This window comes from Protopterus annectens, chromosome 3.part1, assembly GCF_019279795.1.
Source record: "Protopterus annectens isolate FY-2018-M chromosome 3.part1, PAN1.0, whole genome shotgun sequence".
Taxonomy (NCBI): domain Eukaryota; kingdom Metazoa; phylum Chordata; order Ceratodontiformes; family Protopteridae; genus Protopterus; species Protopterus annectens.
Window position 1 is genome coordinate 430,911,390 of NC_056732.1, and position 16,021 is coordinate 430,927,410.

The following is a 16,021-nucleotide window of genomic DNA, read 5'->3' on the forward strand; positions in this document are numbered from 1 at the left end:
ACCCCCTATAACAATCCTAGACCGCTTCGATCCTCTAACAAACTACTAATTCAGACTAGCAAAATTAATAATGCAGCCGGTGATTCTCTCTTTGCAAACTCTGTAAGTAGATCCTGGAACTCTCTTCCAGCTGATATTACCTTACTTTCCACCTTAGGTCAATTTAAAACTAGACTCAAACAACATTTGTCACTTAAGTGGCTATGTCAATGTATCAAGCCTGGCTAACTCTCTCTAGAATGTGTAAAAATCTGTTAACCAGTTTACTGTGTAATTTAATTTAATCCTGACTTGTGCTCAGGATTAACTGTAACCTGTGGAACTTGTTTAACTTGCTTACTTATGTAATCTCTGTAAATAGTCTGTTTGTAATATGTAATGCTGGTATTATGTAATGCTGTATCTGCTTACCCTTGGAGCTTTTCTCCCCGGGCCTCCGCTGAAAATGGGTTCCTGACCAAGGTGAACTTTCCCAGTCAACAAATGTCAAATAAATAAGTAATGAATAAATAAATATCCAACTTATAAACAGTGGTGATGTCATACAATTAACTGTGCACTGTCTCAGTTGTAACTCAACATGGTCACTTGTCACTTGCAATTCAGGCAGTAATGTTTAGCTTGTGATCATGGGTAGTTATTTCATATCGATCCATTACTGCTCAGACTACGTTGTGTCAGTGTTATTGTGACTGTACATGTCACTTACACTGTAATTAAGCACATTTGATTTATACACATATTGATGTTGATCCCTCTTCCTGAAAGCTATGACAATTTGTCACATAGCAAAGCTTTTATTCAGAGTAATGATGACATATGATTACATTTTCCTTACACAATATGTGTAGGAAGTGTTATCCTCTGGCATGAGGGATGAGACAACATGCTGTCTGTTGTTGACTTATTGCAGCAATTACAGGCATGTAGATACCTTGTAGCAATAACATGATGTAATGCCTTCACATAATGACATGCAGTATCTCTCAGTTGTGATATTTACACCATGGTGCATTCATTCTGTAAAATGTCATGTATTATCTGCTGTCAAATGCTTATGTGTTCAACATCCATATTCTGTGCCTGTTAGCATCATTGTATCTTATACTATAATGCATGAATGCCATCCACCACAGTTGTAATGCGCCCATTTAAAGTGCAAAAGTCCTACACCATCTCTTTCATCTCAGAGACTATTTACCACACATACATCTAATGAATAAGTTAGCTTAAGTGGATTGTCATAATAGTGTTAACACTTCTACTGTGGTGCTTGTGGGTCATCTGCGTCATTAGTCAGAAGAGGCACATGACTTGCAGTTCAGTTTCTGAGAGGGGAAACATTCCTTGAATGTACTGATATTACATAGCCATCACTGCATCTGGTTATTCATATCTGTTTTTATGTTAGACAGTGATACAATATCACAGGTTGTGATTGCACAGCAGTGAAATGTCTATTCAGGGCATGTCATGCTGTGAGTGCTACTTTGGCACGTGGCTTGAGTACTGCCCTACATAGCATACATGCACAGATACACTGTGGTTCAATTCTGGGACAGTGTGGATCCTACATGATGGAAACAGCTTCCTTGTCAAATAATCAATCATATTGTAATACTCACTGCTGTGTGGACAGTAACATCTGCAGCTTCTTTCCAGCATTGTGAATAAATCCAGTTGTTCATCTTATATTCATACCTTCTGTCTTAATGCACTCATTCAGTTCAGTTATTTGTAACAGATTCCATTGCTATCTAATGTGGCATATGTAGTGAATACAGTGGTCTGGAGACAGCCTTTATAATAGGCAGAGGTTTTAATCTGGTAACATCTATCAAACAAATGTATCAGACAACATTGGCTTACACATTGACAATATTTATGGCACACTCAAAAAGCCACCTTTTCAGGCAATTTCCTACCAGTTAGGTCATCCATAAACCCTATATGGTAAGAAAGTGCTGTAAGCCCTCCACGGTGTCTTCATGACATGACCAATACCCATCTTTATGTTGCAACTGTGATTGTTATGCATCTCTCTGACATCTGTCCTGGCATGTGTTCAAAAATGGCATGATGCAAACGCTTCTTATGTCATTCATTCTCATATGTTTTATCTATTCAAGAGATAATTATGCTCTGTAATACATGTCTTCGTCCGGACATGTCCTTATTACTACAATCGTTTAAATCACGCTATACATCTTAATGGCAGATGAGTGATTCCATATACATTTCTTACTGTATGGCATGCTGCCAGACCATTAGAAATTGTGAGTGATGCACTGTTACAATACTTTCTATTGTGTTGCTGCTGTTGAATTGCTGTTGTTATTGTTCATTGTAATTAAATGTGAGCATGACCATTATTACTATGTTGTTTGCAAATCAGGAATGGCAAAACTGGATTTTTAACATGTCATTTGCTCTGTCTTGTCATTTGAAATGTATGTATGTATGTTGTTTGTTATTAGATTAAGAGTTACATAACTATATAACCCTTGCTTATCTATTACATGATGTAGGTGATGATCCCCTTTCCTACTGGTGCCACTGTCATTCCCTTACAAAAACATGTCCATTTCTGATTTACTTGACATTACAGCTGTTAAGTCCTTTTGTTCTTGTGTATGCATGCTGAAGTAGAGAAAACAGTTTGCATACATAAATCCTCTATATATCCATCTCATATGCAATAATTGGATTCTAGCATTCATCCCAAAAAGTTTCTTCCATTCTTGCTGTTATCTCAAATCAGTACTTAATTTATGTATATCACATTTTCAATTCCCTTTCTTACACTGCAGCTTCATGTCCTTATCACATCCTTTACTAGCGTGATGCTTTCACTTATGTGCATAACTGTGGGATTATCATTGACATTAATTATATTTATATCAGTATTGCAGGATTTATGTCAAAAATGTTTCTGATACACTTTTCATCACATTTGCCTGTGGGATATGAGTACACTTTAAACATTTCCCCTCTTCAACATGAAGTATTCATTATAATACACTTTAGTGTACCAATTCCCCTATTTCATTTCCTCTCATTTTATATTCTTTCACTGCACTTGCCCTTAATATGTCTGGGCTACAATGCATGCTGGTATCTAAGCCTTGCCTATATGCCAGACATTTTGTTTATATTTGCTGCTCATGCACTATTCATAGCCACAGACAGTATTGCTGGCCAAGAAAAGGTGCTTGCAAACACGTAGATGTGATGAGCAGCATGCAAATCCAGTTATAACTGCTGCTCAGCACGCAAAGTCGCTTATGTTATGTAGGCGTAGCTTGTCAGCTACATGATTGCTCATGAATCCCAAGGGAAATGTTTAAAAAGAAACTGTTCTCCAGCATATTTAGATAACTTTTTTGCTCAGAGCTAAAGTTATTGCCTAGCTATCAAAATGAACCATAACATGTTTTTTTCAATTGCTAGTTCAACCTCCCAAACTTCCAATGCTAATGCCACAGAAATTCTGACAAAGTAATATAATTTACTGATTCTGATTACTAGTGCTGATGCCAGAGAAAATCTAAATCTTTCCCTAGTAAATGCCCATCCCCAATTCTGACTGCCCCGACACATCTCTGCACAACTGAATTTCATTAATCTCCACAAGGTCCTGATGCCAAAGACAGACCACTTTTTAACTGCTCCAAAACTGCAGTCAGATCCCTAAATCCCCTCTACCTTGCCTATGATCTCTCACACTATGGTATTTCTGTGGTTTGATTCTAAGAATACCGGCCACTGATCTTAGGTTCATAGGTGTGTACTAGGCTAATAGCCCTGGGACCTTTACAAGCTTAGCCATAGGATTAGCCTGGCATAATGCCACCTGACCTTAGTTCCCACTGCCTCTGTTGAGTAGAGCCACTGGAGTTACCCTGGGCTGAATTTTCTATTTCCCATCCACTCATCAAGATTTCACTTGAAGAGGGTTAGCGAGGTGCTCTGCTTGACATGTATGGGAAGTCTATTCCATAGCATGGGCAGTCTCTGGGCTATGAACCTGTCCATCCAGTATGTTCTGTTGATTGTGGTAATAAGGTTGAGGTCTCTGGAGTGTGTGGTGTGGAGGGATTGGGATTTCTTTAGATGTAGCATTTCTAACAGAGCTGTGTCAGACATGTCATGGTAAGTCAAGCAGAGATCACCTCTAAGTAGGCAATATGATATAGAGAATAGTTGGAGTTTTTTGAGTCTGTCCATATAGGACAAGTGTTTGTGGCCTAGAATCCTCTTTGTGAGGTACTTTTGTGGCCACTCCAGTTGTTAAAGGTGTCTAGTGAGGTACATCCCAAATGGGGCATTGTACTCGATGATTGGCCAAATGAGGGAAGAGTAGAGGGAGGCAATGACCTCTTTCTTCCTGAATGCAAAACCCTTAGTAATGAGATGTGCCACATAGAAGGACTTTCTGACCACAGTGGCAATGTGGTGGTCAAAATAGAGGTCGCTGTCAAGCTGTTGTCCCAGATCTCTTATAACACCTTCTGTGTTCAGTGGACTACCATCAATGTGGTAATTTATGGGAACTGGGTTTTTCCCAAAGGGATGACGACTCAATTTTGAGCTTAAGGCCATGGTTCTGACACCAGTCGTTGGTCTCAGTGAGGTCATTGTGTAAGATTTCAACATCACTTGGGGAATTAATAATAGCTCCCAACTTGCAATCATCTGCGAACTTTGTCAGCCAGAGTCCCTTTGTGTTGGCCTGGACTTCAGAGAGGTAGATACCAAACAGGGGAGGACCCAGGACCAAACCCTGTGGGACTCCACTCATGACTAGTCATCAGTCCGACTTAATGTCAGCTTCTTTCACACAGTGGGTTCTATCTGTGAGCCAGTTTGCAACCCACCTAGTGATATAGGGGTTGATGCCTGACTTGGTGAGTTTTTCTATGAATTCCTGAGTGGGGAATGGTATCAAAAGCCTTGGCCAGATCAAGGTAGGCTGTATGAACCACCTTGCCTTTATCCACAGCTCTGGTGATTGACTCAAAGAGGTCGACCAAGTTGAGCAAGCATGATCTACCCCTCACAAAACCAAACTGTGTGGGATGCAGAGTTTGGAGATTCCCTATATCCTTGTTTATTAGGTCCATGATGTTGTGTTCCATAGCTTTGCATATCAGACTCATCAGGCTAATGGGGCGATAGTTCCCAGGGTCTGTAGCCACTCCTTCTTTGTGGAGAAGGATGACTGTAGCAGTGTGCCATTCAGTAGGGACAAAGCCTGAGGTGAGGCTGTGATTGAACAGAGGACACAGGTGAGGTGCCATTTCACTCTGTAGTTCATGTAGAACACAACCAGGTATATTGTCAGTTCCCATAGAAGCTGTATTCTTGGTGTTGCAGCAGTAATACTGGGTGCCTGGCAATCTACTGGTATTGTGATTGATCTTTTGGGGGGATTGAGAGGGGCAAAGCTGACACTGAATCTTTCGGCTAGTATATTGGCAATATCTGTTGGTTCAGTATAGGAGGTACCATTGTGCAGTAGCTCAGAGCAAATCTGGCTATTGCCATGGAGATTATTTACATAACTATTGAAGGCCTATAGAAGGCCTTGTTGTTGTCTTTACTATCTGCTGCAATTCTGTTTTCATAGTTCGCTTTAGAGGATTTAATGAGGGATCTCAACTTTTTGTGGAGGCTGATAAGGGAGTTTTTCCAGTCTTGGGACTTCACCTTATTCTTCATCAGTTTCCTCCTTCTGTTGTAGAGTTTGTTTATGGCAGGGGACGACCAGATTGGCTTCCTTTTTTTGGAGAAAAGCGACTTGGTTCTATTGGATATGGCGAGATCCTTGTTCGTACAGTGCATTGGTGTATGATTCGGTGGTCATGCAACTATTCTCCATTTGCATGGGTGCCATGAAGTTAGCCGCCTCTGTTTTAAGGAGCCCAAAGTTAGCTTTGGAGAAGGTTTTCATGGTGGTTACCTTTGCGAGGGGGGGTTGGTTTTCCAAGGTGATTAGTTTGTGGTCTGATCTAACCAGAGAGGAACTGACTATTGGTGTAGAGCAATGGTCACTCATGTTAGTAATGACCAGGTCAAGGATGTTGCTACCTCTAGTGGGGGTATGAAAGAGCTGGTCCAGGGCATTGGAATTAATGAACTCCAGGAAATGTTGGGCAAGTATACTGCTACATGAGTAGTTTTCCCAGTTAATGGAGGGTAGTTGAAGTCGCCTAGTAAGAGAGTGATAGGTTGGAGCCTAATATTCTCCATTACTCTTTAACATCTTCATTAACAACCTTTAATCTGCCTCCCACCAAACCTCCCTAATACAACATGCTGACAATTCTATCATCTCCTCCTCCAACAACACAAAACACCTTCAGCATCTAACCCAAACTGCCTTCATTTCCATAGAGACCTGGCTAAACAATGCACAGGACCTGCTGAACCAAAATAAAACAAAACTTCTCCTTTTCACACCAATAAATCTCTCAGCCGACTTCAAGATTATTTCACTAAATAATACTCAACTAGAAGTTGTTTCCCAAGCCAAATTTCTAGGAGTGACCATAGACAATAAGCTTTCCTTTGATCTACATATCCACAATGAAATAAAAAAAAAACTCACTGCAAACTAGGACTGCCATACTGGCACACAAAAACATTGTGAACTTCACCACCAAAATCATCCTGGCTACTATTTACCTGCTCCCCTCTCTTCTCTGTGTTGCTCCCATTCTGACAGATATTCAGATTACCCTAAAAAACAAACTGGAATCCTGCTAAAATAAAGTTGCTAAATTTGCTTTAAATGCACCCTATAATACACACCACTGCAAATCTCTCAGTACCCTCAACTGGTTCAAACGTCCATACCTCCTAGACCACCTACAACTCAATATGGCACACAAAGTTATATATAGATCATCCTGATAACTGCCGAGCACTCAAATCATTCCTCCAAACCTACATACCCACTAGAACACTCCGTTCTGAAGACAAGCAGCTAGTAACCCTACACAGACCCAACAAAAAAGCTGGACAATTTCTATACGCCTGCACTGTAGCAAAACTTCCAATGGTTTCAATCCTACCTGAATGGTCGACAGCAGGCTGTCCTCTGGCAGAACAAACTCTCTAACCTTCTACCTATCACCCTTGGAGTACCACAAGGCTCTATACTAGGGCCCTTGCTGTTCTCCATCTTCATTAATGACCGTTATACTGTCATCTCAAAAGTCAGCTGTATCCAATATGCTGATGACTCTACTCTGATTTGCTCAGTCACATCTCCAGTAGAGTTATGGTCAGCTACCCAGACCACCTTTAATACAATAGAAAACTGGCTTTCTGAACATCGTCTGATCCTAAATCCCAAAAAAAAATAAAAAGTTGTTATTTTCACCAATACGTAGGTCTACCGCTTTCACCTTTACCATAAAATCAAATGATGGCACAATAATTTCCCCTGACCCATCTACAAAACTATTAGGTGTCATCATAGACAATAATCTAAAATTTGACCTACATGTTAACCAAACTAACAAAACCATCAATAAAAAACTAGGGTCACTTTAGAGAATAAAAGCCTTCCTAACCCCTCCAGCTAAAATTGCCATAGCTCGCTTTCACCTTCTTTCAACCCTTCTGTATGCATCCCCTCTACTCTCGAATTTAAACAAGACTGTTCTTAACAAACTCTCAATTGTCTACAACCACATTGCCAGGTTTGCCACTGGGCTGCCTTTTAGGACACATCATTGCATCAATATAAATCAGCTTGGGTGGCTTGAACTACCCAGCCTAATCCAGTATAACCAACTGATTATGGCCTATAAAATCCTCTATAATCCGGACAGTACTCCTGCACTTAAAAATATTATCACCCCCTAGACCGCTTCGATCCTCTAACAAACTACTAATTCAGACTAGCAAAATTAATAACACAGCTGGTGATTCTCTCTTTGCAAACTCTAAGTAGATCCTGGAACTCTCTTCCAGCTGATATTACCTTACTTTCCACCTTAGGTCAATTTAAAACTAGACTCAAACAACATTTGTCACTTAACTGGCTATGTCAATGTATCAAGCCTGGCTAACTCTCTCTAGAATGTGTAAAAATCTGTTAACCAGTTTACTGTGTAATTTAATTTAATCCTGACTTGTGCTCAGGATTAACTGTAACCTGTGGAACTTGTTTATCTTGCTTACTTATGTAATCTCTGTAAATAGTCTGTTTGTAATATGTAATGCTGGTATTATGTAATGCTGTATCTGCTTACCCTTGGAGCTTTTCTCCCCGGGCCTCCGCTGAAAATGGGTTCCTGACCCAGGTGAACTTTCCCAGTCAACAAATGTCAAATAAATAAGTAATGAATAAATAAATATCCAACTTATAAACAGTGGTGATGTCATACAATTAACTGTGCACTGTCTCAGTTGTAGTTCAACATGGTCACTTGTCACTTGCAATTCAGGCAGTAATGTTTAGCTTGTGATCATGGGTAGTTATTTCATATCCATCCATTACTGCTCAGACTACGTTGTGTCAGTGTTATTGTGACTGTACATGTCACTTACACTGTAATTAAGCACATTTGATTTATACACATATTGATGTTGATCCCTCTTCCTGAAAGCTATGACAATTTGTCACATAGCAAAGCTTTTATTCAGAGTAATGATGACATGTGATTACATTTTCCTTACACAATATGTGTAGGAAGTGTTATCCTCTGGCATGAGGGATGAGACAACATGCTGTCTGTTGTTGACTTATTGCAGCAATTACAGGCATGTAGATCCCTTGTAGCAATAACATGATGTAATGCCTTCACATAATGACATACAGTATCTCTCAGTTGTGATATTTACACCATGGTGCATTCATTCTGTAAAATGTCATGTATTATCTGCTGTCAAATGCTTGTGTTCAACATCCATATTCTGTGCCTGTTAGCATCATTGTACCTTATACTGTAATGCATGAATGCCATCCACCACAGTTGTAATGCACCCATTTAAAGTGCAAAAGTCCTACACCATCTCTTTCATCTCAGAGACTATTTACCAAACATACATCTAATGAATAAGTTAGCTTAAGTGGATTGTCATAATAGTGTTAACACTTCCACTGTGGTGCTTGTGGGTCATCTGCGTCATTAGTCAGAAGAGGCACATGACTTGCAGTTCAGTTTCTGAGAGGGGAAACATTCCTTGAATGTACTGATATTACATAGCCATCACTGCATCTGGTTATTCATATCTGTTTTTATGTTAGACAGTGATACAATATCACAGGTTGTGATTGCACAGCAGTGAAATGTCTATTCAGGGCATGTCATGCTGTGAGTGCTACTTTGGCATGTGGCTTGAGTACTGCCCTACATAGCATACATGCACAGATACACTGTGGTTCAATTCTGGGACAGTGTGGATCCTACATGATGGAAACAGCTTCCTTGTCAAATAATCAATCATATTGTAATACTCACTGCTGTGTGGACAGTAACATCTGCAGCTTCTTTCCAGCATTGTGAATAAATCCAGTTGTTCATCTTATATTCATTCCTTCTGTCTTAATGCACTCATTCAGTTCAGTTATTTGTAACAGATTCCATTGCTATCTAATGTGGCATATGTAGTCAATACAGTGGTCTGGAGACAGCCTTGTATAATAGGCAGAGGTTTTAATCTGGTAACATCTATCAAACAAATGTATCAGACAACATTGGCTTACACATTTACAATATTTATGGAACACTCAAAAAGCCACCTTTTCAGGCAGTTTCCTACCAGTTAGGTCATCCATAAACCCTATATGGTAAGAAAGTGCTGTAAACCCTCCACGGTGTCTTCATGACATGACCAATACCCATATTTATGTTGCAACTGTGATTGTTATGCATCTCTCTGACATCTGTCCTGGCATGTGTTCAAAAATGGCATGATGCAAACGCTTCTTATGTCATTCATTCTCATATGTTTTATCTATTCAAGAGATAATTATGCTCTGTAATACATGTCTTCATCCGGACATGTCCTTATTACTACAATCGTTTAAATCACGCTATACATCTTAATGGCAGATGAGTGATTCCATATACATTTCTTACTGTATGGCATGCTGCCAGACCATCAGAAATTGTGAGTGATGCACTGTTACAATACTTTCTATTGTGTTGCTGCTGTTGAATTGCTGTTGTTATTGTTCATTGTAATTAAATGTGAGCATGACCATTATTACTATGTTGTTTGCAAATCAGGAATGGCAAAACTGGATTTTTAACATGTCATTTGCTCTGTCTTGTCATTTGAAATGTATGTATGTATGTTGATTGTTATTAGATTAAGAGTTACATAACTATATAACAGTTGCTTATCTATTACATGATGTAGGTGATGATCCCCTTTCCTACTGGTGCCACTGTCATTCTCTTACAAAAACATGTCCATTTCTGATTTACTTGACATTACCGCTGTTAGGTCCTTTTGTTTGTGTGTATGCATGCTGAAGTAGAGAAAACAGTTTGCATACATAAATCCTCTGTATATCCATCTCATATGCAATAATTGGATTCTAGCATTCATCCCAAAAAGTTTCTTCCATTCTTGCTGTTATCTCAAATCAGTACTTAATTTATGTATATCACATTTTCAAATCCCTTTCTTACACTGCAGCTTTATGTCCTTATCACATCCTTTACTAGCGTGATGCTTTCACTTATGTGCATAACTGTGGGATTATCATTGACATTAATTATATTTATATCAGTATTGCAGGATTTATGTCAAAAATGTTTCTGATACACTTTTCATCACATTTGCCTGTGGGATATGAGTACACTTTAAACATTTCCCCTCTTCAACATGAAGTATTCATTATAATACACTTTAGTGTACCAATTCCCCTATTTCATTTCCTCTCATTTTATATTCTTTCACTGCACTTGCCCTTAATATGCCTGGGCTACAATGCATGCTGGTATCTAAGCCTTGCCTATATGCCAGACATTTTGTTTATATTTGCTGCTCATGCACTTTTTCATAGCCACAGACAGTATTGCTGGCCAAGAAAAGGTGCTTGCAAACACGTAGATGTGATGAGCAGCATGCAAATCCAGTTATAACTGCGGCTCATCACGCAAAGTCGCTTATGTTATGTAGGCGTAGCTTGTCAGCTACATGATTGCTCATGAATCCCAAGGCAAATGTTTAAAAAGAAACTGTTCTCCATCCCATTTAGATAACTTTTTTGCTCAGAGCTAAAGTTATTGCCTAGCTATCAAAATGAACCATAACATGTTTTTTTTCAATTGCTAGTTCAACCTCCCAAACTTCCAATGCTAATGCCACAGAAATTCTGACAAAGTAATATAATTTACTGATTCTGATTACTAGTGCTGATGCCAGAGAAAATCTAAATCTTTCCCTAGTAAATGCCCATCCCCAATCCTGACTGCCCTGAAGCATCTCTGCACAACTGAATTTCATTAATCTCCACAAGGTCCTTATGCCAAAAACAGACCACTTTTTAACTGCTCCAAAACTGCAGTCAGATCCCTAAATCCCCTCTACCTTGCTTATGATCTCTCACACTATGGTATTTCTGTGGTTTCATTCTAAGAATACCGGCCACTGATCTTAGGTTCATAGGTGTGTACTAGGCTAATAGCCCTGGGACCTTTACAAGCTTAGCCATAGGATTAGCTTGGCAGAATGCCACCTGACCTTAGTTCCCACTGCCTCTGTTGAGTAGAGCCACTGGAGTTACCCTGAGCTGAATTTTCTATTTCCCATCCACTCATCAAGATTTCACTTGAAGAGGGTTAGCGAGGTGCTCTGCTTGACATGTATGGGAAGTCTATTCCATAGCATGGACAGTCTCTGGGCTATGAACCTGTCCATCCAGTATGTTCTGTTGATTGTGGTAATAAGGTTGAGGTCTCTGGAATGTGTGGTGTGGAGGGATTGGGATTACTTTAGAAGTAGCATTTCTAAAAGAGCTGGGTCAGACATGGCATAAGTCAAGCAGAGATCACCTCTAAGTAGGCAATATGATATAGAGAATAGTTGGAGTTTTTTGAGTCTGTCCATATAGGACAAGTGTTTGTGGCCTAGAATCCTCTTTGTGAGGTACTTTTGTGGCCACTCCAGTTGTTAAAGGTGTCTAGTGAGGTACATCCCAAATGGGGCATTGTACTCGATGATTGGCCAAATGAGGGAAGAGTAGAGGGAGGCAATGACCTCTTTCTTCCTGAATGCAAAACCCTTAGTAATGAGATGTGCCACATAGAAGGACTTTCTGACCACAGTGGCAATGTGGTGGTCAAAATAGAGGTTGCTGTCAAGCTGTGTTCCCAGATCTCTTATAACGCCTTCTGTGTTCAGTGGACTACCATCAATGTGGTAATTTATGGGAACTGGGTTTTTCCCAAAGGGATGACGACTCAATTTTGAGCTTAAGGCCATGGTTCTGACACCAGTCGTTGGTCTCAGTGAGGTCATTGTGTAAGATTTCAACATCACTTGGGGAGTTAATAATAGCTCCCAACTAGCAATCGTCTGTGAACTTTGTCAGCCAGAGTCCCTTTGTGTTGACCTGGACTTCAGAGAGGTAGATACCAAACAGGGGAGGACCCAGGACCAAACCCTGTGGGACTCCACTCATGACTAGTCATCAGTCCGACTTAATGTCAGCTTCTTTCACACAGTGGGTTCTATCTGTGAGCCAGTTTGCAACCCACCTAGTGATATAGGGGTTGATGCCTGACTTGGTGAGCTTTTCTATGATTCCTGAGTTGGGAATGGTATCAAAAGCCTTGGCCAGATCAAGGTAGGCTGTATGAACCACCTTGCCTTTATCCACAGCTCTGGTGACTGACTCAAAGAGGTCGACCAAGTTCAGCAAGCATGATCTACCCCTCACAAAACCAAACTGTGTGGGATGCAGTGTTTGGAGATTCCCTATATCCTTGTTTATTAGGTCCATGATGTTGTGTTCCATAGCTTTGCATATCAGACTCATCAGGCTAATGGGGCGATAGTTCCCAGGGTCTGTAGCCACTCCTTCTGTGTGGAGAAGGATGACTGTAGCAGTGTGCCATTCAGTAGGGACAAAGCCTGAGGTGAGGCTGTGATTGAACAGAGGACACAGGTGAGGTGCCATTTCACTCTGTAGTTCATGTAGAACACAACCAGGTATATTGTCAGTTCCCATAGAAGCTGTATTCTTGGTGTTGCAGCAGTAATACTGGGTGCTTGGCAATCTACTGGTATTGTGATTGATCTTTTGGGGGGATTGAGGGGGCAATGTTGACAGTGAATCTTTCGGCTAGTATATTGGCAATATCTGTTGGTTTAGTATAGGAGGTACCATTGTGCAGTAGCTCAGAGCAAATCTGGCTTTTGCCGTGGAGATTCTTTACATAACTATTGAAGGCCTATAGAAGGCCTTGTTGTTGTCTTTACTATCTGCTGCAATTCTGTTTTCATAGTTAGCTTTAGAGGATTTAATGAGGGATCTCAACTTTTTGTGGAGGCTGATAAGGGAGTTTTTCCAGTCTTGGGACTTCATCTTATTCTGCATCAGTTTCCTCCTTCTGTTGTAGAGTTTGTTTATGGCAGGGGATGACCAGATTGGCTTCCTTTTTTTTGGAGAAAAGCGACTTGGTTCTATTGGATATGGTGAGATCCTTGTTTGTACAGTGCATTGGTGTATGATTCAGTGGTCATGCAACTATTCTCCATTTAGTTAGCCACCTCTGTTTTAAGGAGCCCAAAGTTAGCTTTGGAGAAGGTTTTCATGGTGGTTACCTTTGCGAGGGGGGGTTGTTTTTCCAAGGTGATTAGTTTGTGGCCTGATCTAACCAGAGAGGAACTGATGATTGGGGTAGAGCAATGGTCACTCATGTTAGTAATGACCAGGTCAAGGATGTTGCTACCTCTAGTGGAGGTATGAAAGAGCTGGTCCAGGGCATTGGAATTAATGAACTCCAGGAAATGTTGGGCAACTATACTGGTACATGAGTAGTTTTCCCAGTTAATGGAGGGGTAGTTGAAGTCGCCTAGTAAGAGAGTGATAGGTTGGAACCTAATATTCTCCAGAGTGCTTAGGAATGTGCAGTGTGAGTCTTGGGAAATGGTTGGGGACCTATAGCAGGCTACGACCTAAATTGCTGTCTTATCCAGTGTTAGTTGCACCTGAAGTATCTCTGATGCGTTATGTTGGGTTACCAGTCTGGAGGTGTGTGCATCCTTTATGAATATGGAAACACCACCACCTTTGGACCTTTGTTCCAAGTTCTGGGGCTGAAAGGTGTGGAAAGTTTTATAGCCTGGTGTTGTAGGGGTGCTTTCTGCTGCCTTGAACCAGGTCTCTTTTACAGCACAAATGTTGATGTTCTCCATTTTAAGGAGTGTTTCGAGTGAGTGCATTTTGAGATTTAGACTTCTAGCATTGAGCAGCATGACCCTCAGATTGCATTTGTTTGTAGCTGTTATGGTGGTAATTTGGTCTTTGGAACACCACCTTAAATGGCACTAGAGAGGAGGAAAGACCCTTGGCCAGTATCCAGAAGCCCAGGGGTGACCGATGCAGGCCATCTCTGACAAATCATCAATGTCTGTCTATCATATTGTCCCAGGTAGACAGATACTGGATCCACATAGAATGACACCAGAAACTTAGCCAATTGTTGAAATCAGTCATTTTCTGCTTGTACTGTGGTATCATTCTGGGTGATGGTAGGATGCTTCTCAGGGCTAGGGTCATACCCGCCTGGGCTACATAATCCGAGAGCTCCTCCATGTCTCATTTCATGTAGTCCACTAATGAGTCTTAGAATTGCAAACAGGTATCTAGTAAATATTCTCCTTGGAATCACTGCCCTACAAGAATAGTTAAGAAGCCCAGAATGGTCAAAATATCCACCATCAAGGTGATGATATTTATGTCTTATATCTCAGTGGCTAACTTGTTCAGTAAAAGACTGAAAGTCTAGGAGGGCACGTCTATGCCCAGATGCTAAAATGCTAGCTTTCTGGTGTGTTCCCTGGAATTCCAAGGCTTGTAATTGTGGATCCAGTAATTATGAAAAAAATATGAAAATGCAAAACAGTGAACGTTACTAATCACTGTTCTCATTTTAAGTTGTTTTTTGGAGGGGGAAGCCCCTTACTCCCAGTGTGAGGGTTCTATCACCACACCCATGCTACTTATGTATACCAACTTCACGACTGCCATGTCCCAGAGATCAAATAATTCTCTAATAGACATTGACCTCAGACTTAGTATATGCAACTCTGCAATTTTGCAAATTCTGTCTCACACAAATGAGTCTTAGAATTACAAACAGATATCCTTCTGTTGTGAACTACCAATGTAGTGTTTGCTAGCAGATCCACTATTATTGGCAGAAACTTTAATATGACTGAATACCTTTCCTGATGCATTCTTACCAATACCCCTATAAGAAATTATCTTTTTAATAAACTGCTCTTTTAGCAGGGTCAACTGACTTCCAGATCAAAAGTAATATAGAAAGAACATTTCAAAGTTGATACAGGCCACTGAGCAACCCATAGGTATGACTTTCCAGCTACATCTACGGTAAATGCTAATTTTGTCTATGAATGCTTTGCAAGTAGAGCACAGCCTTAAAGTCATAGCTGGTAAGATACTAATTCACACCATCCAGTGATGTATATTGAACTTCATTGGTTAATAGGTGTTTACTAGGCTAACGACCACAAGGGCTGTTTTAAACCTAGCAATGCATCCAAAATCTTTGACAAGTTCTGGTACCCTTGATAAGTGTAAGACTAGGCCTGGGAGATGAACCATCTATAGGTCACCTGTGTCCATTAGAGGCATAGGTGCCAAACCAGAGAATGAATTTATGGTTTCCCATCCAATTGTCCAAGTTGCACTTGAACTAGGTTAGAAAACAACTTTGCTTCACATTGATGGGGAGCCTGTTCCATAGATGAAGTAGTCTCTGGGATGCATACCTATCTCTCCAGCAGGTCCTATTTATAT